We start from the raw sequence: 19,659 nt of genomic DNA on the forward strand, positions 1-19,659 counted from the left end.
TTTGGACTGTGTTCTCTGTCCCTGAATCAATGAGCTCCTGGCCTATTTCTTCTCTTGTTGGAAGCAAAACCCTCTATGAGCCACCTAAAGTGTGTGTTTACCTCCACTGCTTCTAAGGAGACAGGACAGAGACCCAGGCCTTGAGGTTAGCCCTGGACTGAACAGGTGACTGCAGCCCACCCTACCCCATTGAGCCTCCCTGCCAAGGCCTCCCCACCTCCCGGCCAGCACGGCTGGATCTGTGTTCGTTCTCAGGGAAGTCCTCGGAGGACAGGTCATGTGTTGCCTGGAAATCAGTGTGTTTGACCAGTTGCTTCCCTTTCATCTTTTCATTGTATAATTCTGCCCCCCGAAGGCAAAAACACTGGTCTGGCAAGATTTGTTCTTTTTAAATCTGGCTGGAGCCTCACTAAAGTCCATTAATCTTTAACTTTTTATAGATTTTTCTGCTTAGAATATATGCTCTGTGCTTGCATTTCACGTGGAGATTCAAGCTCTGCTTCCATATTGATGATGACTCTGAAGACTTATGTTCTCTCTGGGGTTTTGTTCTGTGGGCTTATTTATCAGTGCCAGCATGCCAAGAACCCCATAGATCTCTGCCTCACTCAGGAGCCAAGCAGTGGCTAAGACCCTGGGCCTCAGGTCACACAGAACCAGACACAAATCCAGTCCCAGCCCTGCCATTCTACCTGTTCAACCTCGAGCAAGTCACATGCGTCTCTAAGGCTCATTGAAAATGAAGACCCAAGGGACTCATATCTCACCCGGGCTTGTATAATCAGCACAAAGCTCATATCCAGCCGTAACAATTACTGTTGAAGAGTCCTTGACTCTGCAAGGACAGCCGCTCCTTACCCCTATCCCTTACCTTTTTTCCAGTCTCCCCTTCTCTTCCAAGAATAACTGCTGGCTCTTTCTCTGTCTACTAAGTTAGTCTTTCAATGCCACCTCTAATCCTCCCTTCTAACCAGCATCTCTGATTAACCTCATAGGAAGGTCTAGGGTAAAGTACACAGAATTATGGTCCTCTGTAAAAAAGACAAGGAGATGGGAAAAATTTTGATATGTACAATGCAGTTTTTTCAAATTTATTACTTGCCAAAACTATATTTAAAGAGTATCATCATGTGTGTGTGTGTGTGTGTGTATATATATATACATATATATGTATAACTGAATCACTTTGCCATACAGCAGAAATTAACACAACACTGTAAGTCAACTATTCTTCAATTTTTAAAAGAGTATCATCAAAGTGAAAACACAAAATTTATATATCTTTTGTTAAATCTCAAATCCACAAGGCCGAGTACACCAAGTACTTGGGAAAGACAGCTTAAGAGAAGTGATTTAAAAACAACAAACACTGGCCACCTCTCCCCAGACACTGGCCACATTAGCCTACTGAAACCACAGCAAACACCATGAGGGTCAAGAATCTGCCGACACCTATTTTCTGTCTAAAAGTTGGCAAGGACTGCTCTTAGTTGCCGAACTTCACAGATAAGCGGTGCCACTCTGCACATTAGTCCTTTTGTGGGCACATCCTAGGGGAGTTATGCTGACTGGCCACCAGTAGACAGATAAATTATATGGACCCTTTTCCCACCTTTTGGTGACTCTGGTTTAACCTAATTGCTGACGACAAATCATTTAAAAATTCCTTTACTAATTGCTTCTGACCAAAACCATTCCCACTTCGCTGTCTTGATGCTGCGAGGCATGGAACTGTGACATCTCCAGTCTTTCCACCCACCATATCTCCCATCGCATGAAATGGCCACTTAAAGACCAAAATCAGACTGGAACTCAAAGACTGACTTCTGATTTCCTACCAGCTACGTCTCTATTTTAGATGCTATCTTTCAGCCAAACCAGTATTCTGGAGGACCATCCTGTCAGACATCTGTGAGAGTGTGAGAGTGAAAGCATTAGTCACTCAGTCATGTCTGACTCTGTGCAACCCCATGGACTGTATCCATCCAGGCTCCTCTGTCCATGGAATTCTCCAGGCAAGAATATGGAGTGGGTAGCCATTCCCTCCTCCAGGGATCTTGCAAATCCAGGGATTGAACCCAGGTCTCCTGCATAGCAGGTGGCTATGTTACCATCTGAGCCCCCAGGGTGACTGAGGGACATATCAAAGGAATGATTTCAATGAGCCCATAATCTTGCATCTTTTATATATACAAAAGTGCTAAATTCATTAAACTGAGATGCCTGCTTTACTTTAATTAACAGTACTCTTTTGATGGTCTAATTACCTGGTCTTTGTTGCAAAAACTCCTATAAATCCTGGCTCCTCCCTTACCTCTTTGAAACAGTTCCTTAAAATTGTCCGGAAGGCTGTGTCCTGGGCTTAAGACCTCATTTTTGTCCACTGAAAACATAATTCTCAACCTGTGCACTTTTTTTTTTTTTAGTCAACACAGCTTATGGGTAATCCCCTCCATGTGACATCTATGCCTGCCCCACAGAAATCACAAGATTCCACAGGACCCAGATTTCATTTTCTAGGAAGCATTTTCCTTGCAAATATATGGCTGTGTGGTTGGATCCCTGGGTTGGGAAGATCCCCTGGAGGAAGGCATGGCAACCCACTCCAGTATTCTTGCCTAGAGTATCCCATGGACAGAGAAGCCTGGCGGGCTACAGTCCAAAGGATTGCAGAGTCGGACATGACTGAAGTAACTTAGCTGATTGTACAGAGCCTCCAGATTAGACAGTTGGGACCCAGGTATCTTTGCAGAAGGATGTTAGGCTGGGGAGGTGGGCTGGGGTAGATAAGTAAAGGTGTCCTTCACAAAACTACCACAACCAGCATCTCCTCGTTGAGTGTCCTGGATCTACCCACTGGACGAACGTCCTCACTATGGGAAAACTGAAATGAAAATTAAGAGATGAGTAAGCACTTTCTGGGTATTTGATAATATTTAGAAATTAATATTATTGGTTATTAGCTGTGATAATGATGCTGTGGTGTTTTTTTTTAAGTCTATCTTTTAGAGATACTTCTTGAAATGTTTCCAGATGATGCAATATGATGTCTGGTATTTGACTCAAGATAATTCTGGAAAATGGGGAGTGGGCGGGGATATCGATGAAACCAGATCAGCCATGGGTTAATAATTGTTGAAGCCGGTGATGGATCCGTGGGAGGTCTATGTACAATTATATCTCTGTTTATGGAAGTTTAAATGTTGCCATAATAAAATAGTTAAGAAAGAAAAAAAAAAAAAAAACAGAGGAAAGAAAGGAAGGAAGGAGGAGCGGGGGAGGGAGAAAGGAGGGGAAAGAAATGAAGAAACACTTCCCATGCAGTGTATATCACAATCTGTAGAAACAACTGTCATGTGTCGATGAAAAGTAACTGACCCACTCTGCAGAACCATTTTCTGGACAGAAATAAATCCCCGGGCCACCTCCCCAAAGTGGGTTTAAGATTCTGGGGCTTGTAGACCTGGTGTTTTATTTGCATATCTGCATATTCATGGATGCATTAAAGAGGAGTATCCTGAGCAGACCTCGGTGCCCCCTCAGTTCCTGTGGCCTCTTGACAAGCCCTCTCACTTCGGGACACGGTGGACACAGGGAGGCAGCTTTGTTGGGCCACCCTTATCCTTTCAGACATTAACCTCACAGATGGCTCGGTAGTAGCTTGGGGACTGGAGTGAGGTGGTTCTCTACAACATAATTCCAGACACATATTTGAACACAGGAAGGGAGAAGATTTTACAAGTCTCTAAAATAAAATGAGCTCTTGAGAAGAGAAATAAGGATGAAGGAGGATTTCTTTATCAGCAAGAGGCAGAAGTATGAGCCACCTGTCCCCTCCTAGGAGACTCAGTCTTGGATGGCGAGACCCAGCAAAGAGGACAGACACTGGAAGGCACCTCCTGCCCCACCTCTTGTGAGGAGCATCTCTGGAGGAGGGACAGGACTCAGGGTCTGTTCCAGGGCTCTCTGCTCTAACCCCGCTGCCCTCCAGAAGCTCTACTGCCCCATGGCTGGGTACACAAGGGCCAGTTGCTAGACCATTCAGTGAAACGGGACAGGACTTCCCACCTCACACGGAGATTGTAAGGATCATGGGAAATTGAGGCACTGATTCATCGAAATGGCTCTCTGAGTTCTGATTTATCTCCATGGAGCTCATGGCTTATCCCCATTTACCTTCCCCTCCTCCTGGGAGGAGACACAGCAGGGCAGGCATATACTTAGCCACTGGGAGACTAAACAAAGGCAGATAGGAACCAGGGAAAAGCAGGCCGAATTAATTGCCATGGGCTCAGCCAGCCAGCTCAGAAGACTGAGGCTAGGTGAACAGGAGGTGACTAAAGTGGCCGGAGGAGGTAGGAGTGGCCAGATCTCAGTTCTTGGGAACCAACAGCAGAGGACCTACTGGAAGGGTAGGGGAGGGGCAGACCTCTGCCTGGAGCATGAGGGGACCACTCTGGGCATGCAAAGAGCCAGCAGTGACTTGGCCCTTTTTATGTGCCAGGCACTGTGCTGGACATTTGGCATAAACATCTCAGAAGACTCAGCACAAAGATGGGGGAGGGTGAGAAATCCACCTGCCTGAGATGGATGATGTAGGGAGCAGGGAGAGGAGTTTAGACTAGTCAAAGATGGACTAGTCAGTTCACTGCTTAAGCCTTTGGCTGATCCTCTGTTCTAGTGAGTCAGGCTAACAAAGAAGTTCAGGGCCATGGCTGGTCCTGATTAGATGCCTTAGAGAAGCCAAATCAGGTGAGAACCCACTATCCACTTGACCAAGCTACGGGGCTTTCTTCTTGCACCTTTAAACTGGGCAGGGCAGGGACAGGCTGCCCCACAGTCCCTGAGATGAGCTCCAGGCTGGCCAGGGAGGATGCAGAGTCAAGGCCTGTGTGAACAACTGATGGTGTGAGCATCCCAGTACAGCTGAGAAGAGATGGGAAAGAGGTCTGATGAGGGCTACAGCTGTCCACAGCACTGGCCTCAGCCAGGGGTGATTTTGCTCCCCTCCCCCACACCCCTCCCCCACCAGCCTGGGGCATTTGGCAAGGCCTGGAGACATCTTTGGGAGGTATCAACTGGGCCTGTAGATGCCAGGGATGCAGCCTAACATCCTACAATACATAAGAACCCTCCATCCACCAAAGAATGACACGGTCCAAACTGGCAACAACGTCAAGGTTAAGAAACCCTGGTGTTGGTCTTCCCTGGTGGTCCAGTGGATATGAATCCACCTGCCAATGCCTGGGACACAGGGTCAATCCCTGGTCTGGAAAGATCATACGGAGCAACTAAGCCCAAGCACCACAACTACTGAGCCTGCACTCTAGAGGCACCACAGTGAGAAGCCTGTGCATTGCAACAAAAAGAGGCTAAAATCCAACCCACTGCCTGGAATAAAGCTGCCCCTACCCTGAGGAAGAGGCATCTTTTTCTAACTCAGCCAGATGCAGTGTGAGGACTTACATGAGCCTGGAGATGGGGGACAAAGGAGAGGTGCCTGGGGGTTGGAGCCACAGTCATGTTGGAGTGGGAGGAGAATGTACCTGCTGTCACCCAGACTGCGAGTTGTACAAAAAGCAATTTAAGAGATATTTAGTCTTAATAGAGAGTCAAAAAGTCAACCCACATGATTATGTCATCTTCTTGCTGGCAAAGACAGAGGTTTTAAAGCACGATGACATACCTACCAGGTGAGAAATGAGATGAGCTCAAAGATCTTCACTGCAGTACTGTTTCTAACAGTACGAGATCAGAAAACAATACTCCCATAAATGCCCATCAGGGCAGGACAAGCTGGATAAACCATAGCATATCCTGCAAAAGAATGAGGTCTCCAGAAACAGAGTAAGTGAAAAAAAGCCAAGTGCACAACCCCGTGGAGTTGGCCTTTCACCGGGTGGCCTTCCACTGCCACCAGGTGAAAGCCGAGTGAGGAACAACGTGGTTCTGATAATTGCTTATATTTGCATAATCCTGGTGGCTCAGCCAGAAAGAATCTGCCTGCCAACGCAGGAGGTGCGGGTCAGTCCCTGGGTGGGGAAGACCCCCTGGAGATGGAAATGGCAACCCACCCCAGTATTCTTGCCTAGGAAATCCCATGGACAGAGGAGCCTGACCGGATACAGTCCATGGGGTCGCAGAGAGTCTGACACGACTTAGCGACTAAACAAGCGGATTTCAAACGCCACTCAGCGCCAGAACCACCCAGAGGGCCTCTTTTAGCCATACTTACTTCAAGCAACATCAACTTTGCTTTTATTGGGGCGGGGAGGGGGAGGTGGGAGTGTCTCATTTTTCTTTCCCGCAGTTGAACTGCCCAGCCTTCCGGATCCTGGACCCCCACAGGCCGAGCCACCCGCGGGGATTTAAGACAAAAGCCTGTGAGAGATACCGTTCCCTAGTTACTCCAGCCAACCCCGAGACTTTCCCAATCCTCAAGTGGCCGCTGAATGTGAAAAGTTCAAGGAGTCTGAAGGAATCCAGCAGGAACCTAAGAATTTGGAATCATTTAAGTACTCTTCACCCTCACCCCATCTCCCTTTTCCCTCTCAGGGAAGCTAACTGAAGGTCTGAGGAACCTGGCCCTCCGACCTCCCCGCCCCCGCCCCACTGAGAGGGGCGGAGCGACCGCTACGATGGATCCTCCCGCCGGCTTTGTGCGCGCTTGCAATCCAGCTGTCGCCGCCCCAAGAGCCCCCTGCCCCCGGAGGACGCACATTTCCGGGCCGCCCACCACCCAGATCGCACCGCCTGCCCACATCTGCTCCGGCCTCTTCGGTCCCCGTCGGGCCCCAGTCGTTCCCCCGAAATGCCGGTCGACTTTACCGGGTACTGGAAGATGCTGGCCAACGAGAATTTCGAGGAGTACCTGCGCGCGCTGGGTAAGCGCTGCCCGCCGCGCTCTGCCCGGGCGCCCCGCCGGACCTCTGAGGGTGGGATCCCCGCGCCCTTCCGAGCCGGCCGCCCATCAGCCTGCCTCGGTCAGGCCTTATAGCCGCCCAGAGCACCCGGGCCGCGGACCGGGGGCCTCCAGGAGCCAGAGACCTGCGAATTGCCGAACCCGGGTTGTTAGGGTTCATGGTGGTCAGTGTCTGATATTTGGCTCTCGACGTGGAGGATTTCATTAGAAAAGCTGGGCTTGGTTGGCTAGTTTTTGTTTTCAAAGGTTTAGCATAGGGCAGAAAACTTTGTTGTGGAAAAAAAGGAAAGAAAGAAAAGGACAGGCCAGCTGCACGCAGAGGCCGTGTTAATCGAGCAAGGAACTCCAGTGGTTTTCTTGGGGTGGGGGGAGCAGGTTCGTAGGGCCCCCCTACCTTGGCAGAAGTTCTCCAAATGTTTTCAGCCAACTCTCTACCCTGGCACTCCCTGCAGATGTCAATGTGGCCTTGCGCAAAATCGCCAACTTGCTGAAGCCAGACAAAGAGATCGTGCAGGAAGGCGACCACATGATCATCCGCACGCTGAGCACTTTTAGAAACTACATCATGGACTTCCAGGTTGGGAAGGAGTTTGAGGAGGATCTAACAGGCATAGACGACCGCAAGTGCATGGTGAGGCTTTGCGTTTGCCTGCGCATCTCCTTCCCAGGGTTCCTGACAAAGGTGGGGCTGGGTGATCCCAGAGGGGAGCAAGGGCCCTTGTGTTCTGAGGGGCCGGAGATGTTCCCACTCCCAGCTCCCAAGGTAGGCAGCACCTGACTCATCAAATTCCCCTTACCTCCTAACCAGACAGTAACAGGAAAGCTGTGGCTTGTTGACTCTCTACTATGTCCTGGCTTTGAGCCCATGTTTTCTTTATATGCTTGACTTCATACAATCATCACAACCCCTGAGGGAGGTCTGAGGACGCCCATTTTACAGATGAGGAAACAGTCTCAAAGAGATGTGCCTGGAGTAGCACGGCTAGGGCAGGGCTGGGCAGGAATTCCAGGCAAATCTGTTGACTCTATCTGTACCATAGGGTTGCGGAGGAAGGAGAGGAGGGAGGGAAAGCAAGACCAAACATAGGCAACCTTTTTCAAGTGTAAACTTTTTACATGGCAGAGCAGGAAGCCACTCTAGGGAGCAGGGGCACTGTGATCTATGCCTTCTGACCTGCTGCTCCTCATCCCCAAACTGGGGTTTGGCTCCCGGCCAGTGCCTTCCTTATCTTCCACTGCTTCCAGGCGGCTGGCTGCCTTTGAACCCCGCAGCCAGCACCTACTCAGTGGGTCATTGCCCCTGCAGCCCAGGCCGGAAGGAGCAGCAGTGGAGGAGGGAAGTTAGCCACCTGTAAACAAGGGTGGGAAGTTGGTGACCTGGAGACCCCAATTAGCGCCACCACGCTGCCTCCGGAAGGTCAGCCTTGGGCCTCCATCAACATTCTGGGGGTCGCTGGGAGGTCAGGGTGCCGTCTGCCTCGCTCTCACAGTCGTGGGTCCAGACCTAGGGCCCTGCCTTGCTTCTTGATGAGATTCTCCTCATTCTTCCCCGTCCCCTCCCACCCTTCACTGAGGGGCTACTCCATGCCCTGCACTGTGCCAGCTGTTTTACTCCACAGTGAAGGAGGGATTACTAACCCCATATTTCTCAATAACTGAGGCTCCCGGGAGAAGAGATTGAAGAGGTGGGACTTTGAGGCCGAGACTCCTGCTCTGGGCTAAGCTCCTCTGTAGGTAGCCTTTGCGGAACCCTGTGCCTGGGCTTTGGTTGACTGTGGTTGAAGGAGTGCCAGTGTCTGGGGATAAAGAGCCCCAGGCCAGGATGACTCACCCTTCCTGACTTGTTGATTCATCCGAAGGGGATCAGGAGTCAGTGATTATACTCGGAATAGTGGCGGAAGAGGGGGTGGCTGGCAAGGCGGATCCTCGGAGAGGCCACTGGTGGGAGAAAACACTGTGGTTGTAGTGTAGTGTCAGGTCACACTTCTAAACGCCCAAGGCCTCTTAATCCTCAGAAAGGCTCACAGTGGGAAAGGAGACTTTCAGAGTCCGCCTTGATAAAGTGGGGGCCCTGCCTGTCGGACCACTGCCCAAGGTCTGGTCCCTGGCTCATTGCCTGGAACCGAATGTGAGAACAGTCCTTGTCCCCAACCTACTCTTGAGGTACTTACAAGGCACAGCAAGCATCTCTGTTTATTTTGGGTCACTGCCACTTCTGGAATGTGCTGGCTTATACTTGCTTGGCTAATTATCTTTGCTCTTTCATTCCCACTCTCATCCATTAATGCATGAAGCATTTATTGATCACCTGGTAATACTAGTTAATACAAGCAGACCTCAGAGAGATTGCAGGTCCAGCCCCAGATCTCCACAATAAAACGAACATCGAAATAAAGTGAGTTCATACAGAGTTTTCCTTTTCCCAGTGCATATAAAACTTTTGGCTATACTAGACTGTGGTTTATTAAATGTGCAATTATATTATGTGTAAACAACAGTGTATACACCTTAACTGAAATGCTCACCATCATCTGAGCCTTGGGCAAGTTGTAACCTTTTTGCAATGTAGTACTGTCAAAGATTACTGATCACAGATCACTATAACAAATAGTGAAAAAGTGTGAAATACTGGGAGAATTACCAAAGTGTGACACAGAGACCAACTGTGAGCAAATGCTGTTGGAAAAATGGCATCAATAGACTTGTCTGATGCAAATTTGCCACACACCTTCAATCTAAAAAGTGCAGTATCATCAGGGACTCCCCGAGTAGTCCACTGGTTAAGACCCTGCACTTCCAATGCAGGTTCAATCCTTTGTTGGAGAACTAAGATCCCACATGCCCAGCAGCATGGCGGAAAAAAAAAAAAAAAACCCACAGTATTTTCGAAGTGCAATAAAATAAGGCATGCCTGTACTCATCGAGTGCTGAAGTAGTGTTCCTGTTTTATTTTAACTCACTGAATTTTCACAACACTGATTTTAACCCCATTTTACAGACGAGAAAACCAAGGCAAGATTTCTTGTTGTATGACCTTGGTGGATTAAGTAAGTGGCAGAGGGAGGGTTTGCATGTGGTCTGACCCAGTGAAACATGTCACAATCTCTGACGTCCAGGAACTCACAGTCTTTGTGGTGGAGACAGATGCACACAGGGTCAGAACACAGTGTGATCAGTGGTGACAAAGGGAAGCACCAGAGGAGGGGATCCCAGAAGGAGTTCTGGAGGTGGTGACGTCACCTTACTGTAACAGAAAATGGGAAGGTGGATGGGTGGGTAGGAGGGAGGGAGGCAGGGGTTTGACCACCGTCTTTTCTTAGCCATTAGTTCTGGGGTAGGCGAACAGATCAGGGAGCCCAGCAGCTGGGCAAACTCAGTGACATTGGGTGAGGACTCACAGTCACGTCTGCTGTCTTGGGATTCAGGGAGGCCCCCCTCCCAAGTAGACAGCAAGCACTCACCTTGCTGTTGCAAATGGAGAAGATGGACTGCCCTCTGCTCCGGCCTTCCTTTGGCCCCTGACTGCAGAAAAGTCCTTCTTCCCAGCTGTCCAGTCGGATTGGGTAGCCACAGGGAGAACATGGGTAGGGGAGGCTGCAGGATAATACAATGATAGCAACTATCTAGCCTGGTGCTTGTGAATGGATGGGAGCTGCCTGCAATAAGCCACATGGCCCAGGCCAGGGCCCCCGGGGGGTCCTGAGCAAGGTGGTTGCCAAAGATAATGTACCTTCTGCTCCCTGTGCTCTGCACCCAGCAGGAGGAACTGTGGCTGGAGGAAGCCAGTTCTCAGCATCAGCTGGCCACATTCTAACACGTTCTTCCCAGCACATTACAAGTAGCTCATTTCTCACCTGTTATGTTCATTCCTCTCTTGGTCCTACAAGCATTTCGTTGGTGTTTATCTTTGCAGCCCTCGTGTTACTGACATAAATCACATGGGAGTCCTGCCCTCCTGGAGCTCAGTGTAATGGAGGCAACAGACCGATCATACTGAGATGGTGTGCTGACAGGGAGGGACAGGCAGAGAAGGACCCCCAGGTCTGGGAGGTCAGGAGCTGTTCCCACAGAAAGTAGAGTCTCAGCAATGGCTTGAAGGGTAGGCAGGAAGTGGGCAGACAACAGAAAGGGGATGAGAACAAAGCCAAGGCCAAGAGAATAGATCTTGTTGTTATTGTTGTTCACTCGGTTGTGTCTGACTCTGCGACCCCATGAACTGCTGCCCACCAGGCTTCCCTGTCCTTCATCTTCTCCCAGAGCTTGCTCAAACTCATGTTCATTAAGTCAGTGATGCCATCCAACCATCTCATCCTCTGTCGTCCCCTTCTTCTGCTTTCAATCTTTGCCAGCATCAAGGTCTTTTCCAATGAGTCAGTTCTTCACATCAGATGGCCAAAGTATTGGAGATTCAGCTTCAGCATCAGTCCTTCCAATGAATATTCAGGGTTGATTTCTTTTAGGGTCAATCCTAAAAGATTTAGTTTGATCTCCTTGCAGTCCAAGGGAGTCTCAAGTGTCTTCTCCAACAGCACTTGGTACTTGCTATTTCAAACCTGTCCCACACCAGCCCTGGGCTCAGCCTGGGGGCACAAAGGCACCCAGGCCAGTGGAGGAGCCAACACATCCTCAGGCCTTTACCACCTGGTGCAGTGGTGGAAGCACACTGGGCTGGGAGGAACACAGGGCTGGTGGGGCAGGAGCAGGCACTGGTCAAGGAGGGTTCCCTGGAGCTGTGGGGAGCCTTGAAGGACAAGTAAGAATTAGGGTGGATGTGAAAAGCATTTCAGACAAAGGGAACCACATGCACAGAGGCTCAGAGGTCAGAAAAGGCCTGGCTGGGAGGGGTTTTATCAGGGAAAGAGGTGCCGTCTGCAAAGACTTCATGTGGCCAAAGTGTAGGGTGTGGCTGGAGAAGAGGTTAGTGCTGGGGCACCAGTAGGGGGGCCTGGAGGTGACCAGATGGGCACCAGAGAGCCTGGGAGAGGCGTGGTCAGGCTGCCATCCTCCCCAAAGAGCCCAGAGAGCTCTGCTCCTGCCTCTTTCCCTGGGAACCTTATCTGTCTTCTGGAACAGCAGCCAGAGGATGAAATCCGGCCTGCAGATGTGTTTTGTTTGGCTTGCACCATGTTTGACAGATTTCAGAGCCAATTGCCAGTGATTGCCAAAGATTGTTACATCATAGAAAAATCCATATTCCTGGCTGTTCATACCCCAACAGAGTCAAGACTGCTGAAAAGGCTGGGTGCCCTTTTAGTTCTGTGCCATGTAGATCCCCGGGACATGGTCGCAGTTGCTCCCATTTGATGGGACCTTTTCCACTTTACCCCAGCCCTCACCCACCCCATTACCTGAAGTCCAGGATCAAACAGCCGTATATCATTGTTTGCCTTGTGCGTTCCTTAGAGCAGTGGTTCCCAGAGCTGAGATCAGCAGCAGCAGCAGTGTGTGAGGACTTGTTAGAAAAACAGATGTTCCAGCCAGACCCCTGGCCTCCCAGATCAGGAACTTTGGGGGTGAGGCCTACAATCTGGGTTTTAATAAGCCACCAGGTGGTTCTGGTATAACTAAACCTTGAGAACCACCACTTTGGAGAAAAGAAACCTCTCTGTAACTGCATCTCTAGAAAAAGTAGAAAACACTCAGTGATATTTTTTAGGCCCGGTGTAGAGGGCCACATGCCACCGAATGGCTTAGCCCATTCCTGGACCCCTCTGGACATGGCAGCCATGTCCAGCACCACCTGAAATGGCTCTGTGGTCTCTCCCCAGGCTGACGGGTGGAGGCACTCAGATCTATGGAGCCCAGGATCACTCAGCTCACATTTCCAGCCGGTTCTGTTCAGATCTTTACATGACCGCAAGCAGTCAGGGCTGTCATCTTGGTGGAAATGTGTCAAGCCTGGGTCCATCTTTTCTCTACCACCTCCTGCATGCCTTTATCCATTAAAATGAGATTGCAGGCCTAGTTTGAAACCAATATTATTTATTGAATCTAGCAGATGGAGGCCTTGGCAGAGTGGGGGACCTGCCAAAAGAGAGGTGCCCCCTCACTTCAAATACTGTTCCCCAAACCCAGGCCAAGGAGCCCCTCAGTGCAAAGAATGATCCGATTCCTGATTTCAGCTCCCCTGGCATGAGCTGCTTTTATGGGGGAAGACGAGCCTCGGCCAGGGTCTCAGCCAGGAGCCTGGCTCTGTGTGCTGGTCACAGAAGGGCCATTTGTCGTCCCACCGTGGACCCCGGGGAAACTGCAGCTTTGTTCACTCAGGAGCAGGCTCCTCCTCCCAGGCAGAGGCCTCGCCTCCAGCTCCAGCCTTGAACTCAGGATGACCCCTTCCACAGAACCTGCCTTCCACTTCCAGCCTTCTGGTGCTGCTGTCTGTTTTTATGGTAAAAGGCAAAAAAGAATTCAAACAGCACAGGAGAAAGTGGACTGAAAAGGAATGGCCCCTTCCTTACTCAGCCTCGTTTCCACTCCCCAGAGGTAATCACTGTTACTGTTTCTGGCTGGTCTGTCCCCAAATCTTCCTCAAATATAGAAGCCAGCAGCTCTGTAGCTATTGAGTAGGTAATTGGTCAATTGTTAGTGAACTAAGTCGTGACTCTTGCGACCCCATGGACTATAGTCTGCCAGGCTCCTCTGTCCATGGGATTTTCCAGGCAAGAATACTAGAATGGGTTTTCATTTCCTTCTCCAGGGGACCTTTCCGACCCAGGGATCAAACCCACATCTCCTGCATTAGCAGGCGATTCTTTACCACCGGGAAGCCCCCCAGAATTGGTCAATATTTCTACCAAAAGCCGGAAAAGACAGAAAGAGAAACAGAGAGAGAGAGGAGGGAGGGAGGGAAAGAAGGAAGGAGAAAAAGAAAGGAGGGAAGAAAGAAAGGATCTACTTCTTTGCACATTGTTTCTCAATGATACTTCTTCAGCATCTTTCTATATCAGCACTTACATGTTTCATTTCCTTCCCTCCTTGACTTACTTTCATCCATCCATTCATGCATCTAAGTATCTACCAAACCTCTGTTAACAGTTTGGTTTAAAGTCTTTTGCCAGCTTTCTGGTCCTATTCTTGATTCATTAAAGAGATTTCTTTGATTCTTATTTAAAAAAAACAAAAACACGATGTCAATGGCAGAATTCACTCCCTGGGCTGCAGAGCTGAGAATGCCACTGGGTTTGAGAGCTTTCTGAGAGCCGCGCCTGCCCAGATCAGGGCCGCAGCATTTGGCTGGGTCCTTTCCAGGAGGGAAACACGGAGTGTCTTTCATGTCTTAGCTAAAGTTCTTCAACCTTTGAAATGAGTGTCAGCAGCATGCTTTTGAGGATTACAAAAAGGAGAATTAAAGCAACCCAAATAAAATTCACAAAGTAGCTTTCAAGAATCACACTTGTTTGTTAGGTTTGGGGTTTTGTTAGGAACAAAGGGAAATAACATGTGTAAATCCTTACCAAGTGCCATGCCTGACCCTGATGATTTTAGCACTTTTTTCTCTTTTGGTCCTCACAACAAATGCTGTTCCGTAAGTATCATTATGCCCACTTTACAGATGGAAATCTGAGGCTCCGGGGTGAGGAATATTTTTTAGCCTAAAGTCACTCAGTCAGCTGGTGGCAGAGGAAGGATTCCAACTTGTCTGTTTATAACACTCTACATTACAGAGCTCCATGAAAGCAGAGCTTCATGGAGTTCTGCTAAGGACCAGCACCTCAATTCCGTATTGTGACCCTTATCACACCCTGGATGAGAGTGGTGAGAAGGCTTGGGGGTGTGGAGAAAGGAGTGCTGGTATTAGAGTCAGACATCTGGTTTTGAATCCTCCCCTCTTACTTAGTTAACAGAGTGACCTTAAATGACTGAACACACTGCCTCTGTTTTCACATCTGCTAAATGGACATTGTGATTGCTGCTCCACCTGGCTCACAGCTCGTTCTGAGGACTAGGGCGATAGCACAGGAAATAGGGCCTTGTGAAGCCACTATACTATGTCCAACAAGCAGGGGGAAATCCCTCTGAGACCCTGGACTACAGGCAGTGTTCTTGTGATGGCCACATGTATACTGGAAGATTACAACTGTTTGTTTTTCTGATAGACATTGCTCTGCTACCCACCCAGAGAAGCACCTTCTTTGGGGTGGGAATGACCCCTACTTACCTGTGGGTTCTGGTGAAGCTGCAAATCCCAGTACGTCATCTCTCCTGGGTTGAGCACCTTAAACCAGGGCCATGACAGTGTCCTGCGGCCTGACCCGTGATTGTGTGTGTGACTGGGCCAGTCGTATGTTTCCTGCCGCCTTCCATGGCTGCAGGAGAAATCGGACAGAAGGAAAAAATAAAATGAGGCCAGTAGATAAGCAGAAATAATCGAGAAAGAGAGAGGGAGAGAGAAACCACAACACTGGAGGGCTGCTGGAACTCCTGATACAACACCATTCCCAGACTTCTCACATCCTTAAACCAGCTAGTATGTTCCCTTTCTTTTTCCCCTGAAGTGTTTTGCAGTTTTCCTGCTGCTGCTGCTACTGCTAAGTCGCTTCAGTCGTGTCTGACTCTGTGCAACCCCATAGACTGCAGCCCACTAGGCTCCTCTGTCCCTGGGATTCTCCAGGCAAGAATACTGGGGTGGGTTGCCATTTCCTTTTCCAGTGCATGAAAGTGAAAAGTGAAAGTGAAGTCGCTCAGTCGTGCCCGACTATTAGCAACCCCATGGACTGGAGCCTACCAGGCTCCTCCATCCATGGGATTTTCCAGGCAAGAGTACTGGAGTGGGGTGCCATTGCCTTCTCCGTTGCTTGCATCTAAAAACTTCTTGTGACATAGAGTCCTACAAATCATATGTTAAGAGCCACGTAGGAGTTAGAACAGTAGTTCTCAAACTTAAACTTGCCCCACATCCCAATTTTCTGATTCAGAAAGTCTCAAGTAGGAACCAAGAGCTTTTCTAACAAGTTCCTGACCGATGCTGATGCTGTGGGTTCAAAGACCATGCTTATGATAACGACTAAGAAAGAGAAATGAGGAAGTGGGCTGGCCCATGCCCAGGTTCCGATGATGTTCTTTTCATGGTTCAGTGTGCTGGAGTTAAGGGTGCCCATTTATGGGGACTTGAAAGTGGAGAGATGCACTCCAGTCCATGTGGATGCCTGGAGACACCAAACTTGAAGCAGCCCACGATGGTTTGTGACTCAGGGTCCGAGTAAGTGATACCAACAGTGTGTGCCGCTGGACAGGTGCAGAATACAGCAGAGCAACTGGGAGTCTTGGCTTTGAGATGGACCTGGATTTGAATCCTGGGTCCACCCTCCAGCTGTGCTTCCTTTGGGAACATACTCTATCTCTTTGGACCTCAGTGTTCTCATTTGTAAACAGGAGCCAAAGATATTAACAGTACCACTAATAGGATTGTTGTGAAAACTATGTAGTGATGAATTATCTCAAATCTCTATTGCTATGTAACAAACCACTCCAAAACTTAGTGCTCCAAGCCTCCAAAACAATAACAGTTCTTTATTTTCTTCATGAATCTGCAGTTTGGGTGGGGCTCAAAAAGGGAGGCTCGTCCCTGCTGTGTGCCACATCTGTGAGGCATTGGAGGGCCCACTTTCCAGATGGCTCACTCATACTCTCTACTGGCTGCTTGAGCTTCCTCACAACATGGCAACTGGGTTCCAAGAAAAAGGGGGCCAAGAGAATAAAGGAGAAGTATGTGACGTTCTTATAATCTACTTAGCCTCTGAAGTCATATAGAAAGAATGTTGCCATACTCTGTTGGTTCAGGCAGTCCCAAAGGCCCACCCATCTTCCCAAGGAAGGGAACATGGATTCCACATCTCAGTGCAGATGTGGCAAGGTTCTAAAAGAGCACGTCAAGTGGAAGATACTTTACAAAATTCAATGTGCTATATGCAAGCTAAGCGGTTACCACTTGGTTTATGGTGAGTACACAGTAGGAGTTGGAATATTCTCTGACTAAGGCTTGGAGATCTGCCAGGGCTGGGCTCTTGTTTCTGACTAATCTCAAGCAGTAGCTGAGCCCACAAGGACTCTGAGGGGTGTGGGAGAGGGTGTGTGGTGCCTGGAGATGGGTCTCTGCAGGCAAAGCAGGAGCTCCACCTCCCTGGGCCGCCCACCCAAGGCAGGCCCCGCATGAGAGGCTGGAGTGTGGGTTGACGGGGAAAAGGACAGCCTCAGGGTGTTGGGAGTGATCCAGGGCTTCACCTTCAGCCCTAATGTACCCACCTCCAAAAGTCCCGGATAGACAGGTCTAAACACTGTGTCTAAACACAGCTGAAACTGCTTGTGCATATGCCCTCAGCGTGGGAGCCTCCTTTTTGCTGGTTTACCACCCTAGTCACTCTGGATTTCTAGGCCTTCACAGATGAACCCAGACCCCTATCTGCACAGGACCTGGAACTGGGAAACCCCCTCCAGGCGCCCAGAGGCTGTAAACATGATTCCCCTTTCTCCACGGAAGTCTGCCTGGAAATCAGCATTGGCAGACATCTCACCTGGGCCCGGGGATTTATTCCTGTATGACTTCAAGTTGACTGGAAGCTCCTATGACAGCAGAGACTGTGCCTGATTCACAAAAGCTTCCTCCCTGGGAAGCATTTTTGTAGCTGTCTGTGTTGTATAAATGGAGTTGTGCTAGAGCGTCACACACACACATTCACACACACCACCCCTTGTCCTCAAAAGAGGAACCCCAGGTCACCTCATGCCACCTGAATTTCTACCATGATAGCACATTTATTTTGGTTAAATACCTAAAGACTCTACTTGTTTCCTATAGTATGCAAATAGCTTAGATTCCTTCTTCCCTCCCTCCTTTCTTTCTTGACCTGAGGGTCCAAGGACAACATAGGAATAGTCTGGGGGAAAACTGTATAAAACAAGACTAGTGTGAAGAACATGAAGTCAGGACTCGGGGAGAACCCAGCCTGCAAAATCGGTCTTTGCCAACCTTACAGTAAAACTGGCTCTGCACTCAGAAAATGAGCAGGGGGTCGGGGGGTGGGGCGTGTAGGAATCCTATCTGATAATGTGCAATGAGTCAGAAAAATCATCTTATTCTTTGACTCAGAGATCCCACTTATGGAATTACATTCCAGGAAAATCATTCAGAAGATAGGCTGTATCTATTAATATTTGTACAAAGGAATTTGTAGAAGCTGGGCAGTAATAATCATCAACAGCCCATAGAATCAGAGCCACCCTCTGAGGGCTATGTACAGCAGGCTCCACCCTAGTGCCTGATGTATAATGTATTGTATATTCAGTCCTCCAACAATCCTAGAGCCTAGAGGTACTCTTCTTTTTAACAGACAGGGACCCATGGTCCTGCCAGGGTCACACTCCTGGTTAACCATAGTCCAGGATTCAACTTCAGACCTCTGACTCCCAACTCCCAACTTTGTGTGGTTTACACAACAGGCCGCCTCCTGCGGTTGTCCCTAAACTCCTGGGACCGCAGGTGTTTAGAGTAACTGTGGGCTTTTAATTCCATAAACCACTGTGTAGCCATGAAGGTGATTGCTGTGAAGATAAATGGAAAGTGTTTATGGACAACCCATCCACAAGTTCCATAGATCTGCTTCTTAATCTCTCTCTCCCCTTTCCCCATCGTCTGAGTATCTCTTGCCCGTAATAATAATAACAGTTAACATCTCTTACACTTAGTATGTGCCAGGCTCAGCACTTTCCATGGAGGATTTCATTTAATTACTCCAGTATCTTCACACCGATCTCCCTTCTACCATCCTTCACATTCTGAAAAGGGAAATAGGGATTTCCCTGGCAGTCCAGTGATTAAGACTCCGCACTTGCAATGCAGGGTGAAAGGGTTCAATCCCTGGTCAGGAAACTAAGATCTCACATGCTGTGTGGAATGGGCAAAAATTTTTTAAAAATAAAAGAGAAATGGATCACGCTTCTACTCCCCAGCTCAAAAATCCGAAGAGTCTCCCCAGGGCTGATGGGCAAAATCCAGACAGCATTCAGGACCTCAGAACATGGCAGCGCTTGCCTATCCAGCCCCACACCCGCCTCACACCTTTCACTTAGCCCCATCCCACCATTTGCACATACCATCCTCTTTTGCACCTCTTTGCACTCTTCCCTGGGATAAGTCCCCTGCTTCCTCTCACACTTACTCATGGTCAGGACCAGCCCAGGTTTAACTGCTCCACAGACCTCATCCTGACGCCCCATCCCCCTTCATCCTCCCCCCTGCCTCCTTGTCCCTCTCCGCAGGTGCTGCCCCAGGGCACCTGTGATGCTCAGTGCATTTGAGATGCTGAGCAGTGGGGCCCACAATTTTGTATCTCCAGTGCCTGGCACAACTAGCCCCAGTGTGTTTATGAAATGGGTATAAAAATAGTGGAGTATAGGTGTCGTCTTTCACCATATCTACGAGATCTACTTGCCATTAAAAACTAGCTAATGTGTGTTGGTATTAAGGATTCTAAACACTTTCTATGCACTAATTCTTTGAATCCTCACAATTCTATGATAAAGATGCCAAAATTCTTCCTAGATTGAGGGAAATATTAATAAGAAATGAATAGATATCATTTGTCTGAGATCAGGGAGCTAGGTGGTGGAGCCAGGATTTAGATCCAGGCTGTCTAACTTCAGGTTGTTACCAGAGAAAGATGGAAGCATTGTTATGTTAAGGGGTCAGGGCTCTGAATTAATTTCTCTGAGAGACTTTTGCAGTCTCAAATGCTGTGTCC

General features: G+C 48.9%; 1 pseudogene; it reads left to right on the top strand.

The window, feature by feature from the left end:
• LOC102401361 overlaps window positions 1–19,659 on the top strand; it is a 170,823-nt pseudogene that overhangs the window by 137,445 nt on the left and 13,719 nt on the right.

Source organism: Bubalus bubalis, chromosome 1, assembly GCF_019923935.1.
Source record: "Bubalus bubalis isolate 160015118507 breed Murrah chromosome 1, NDDB_SH_1, whole genome shotgun sequence".
NCBI classification, from domain to species: Eukaryota; Metazoa; Chordata; class Mammalia; order Artiodactyla; family Bovidae; genus Bubalus; species Bubalus bubalis.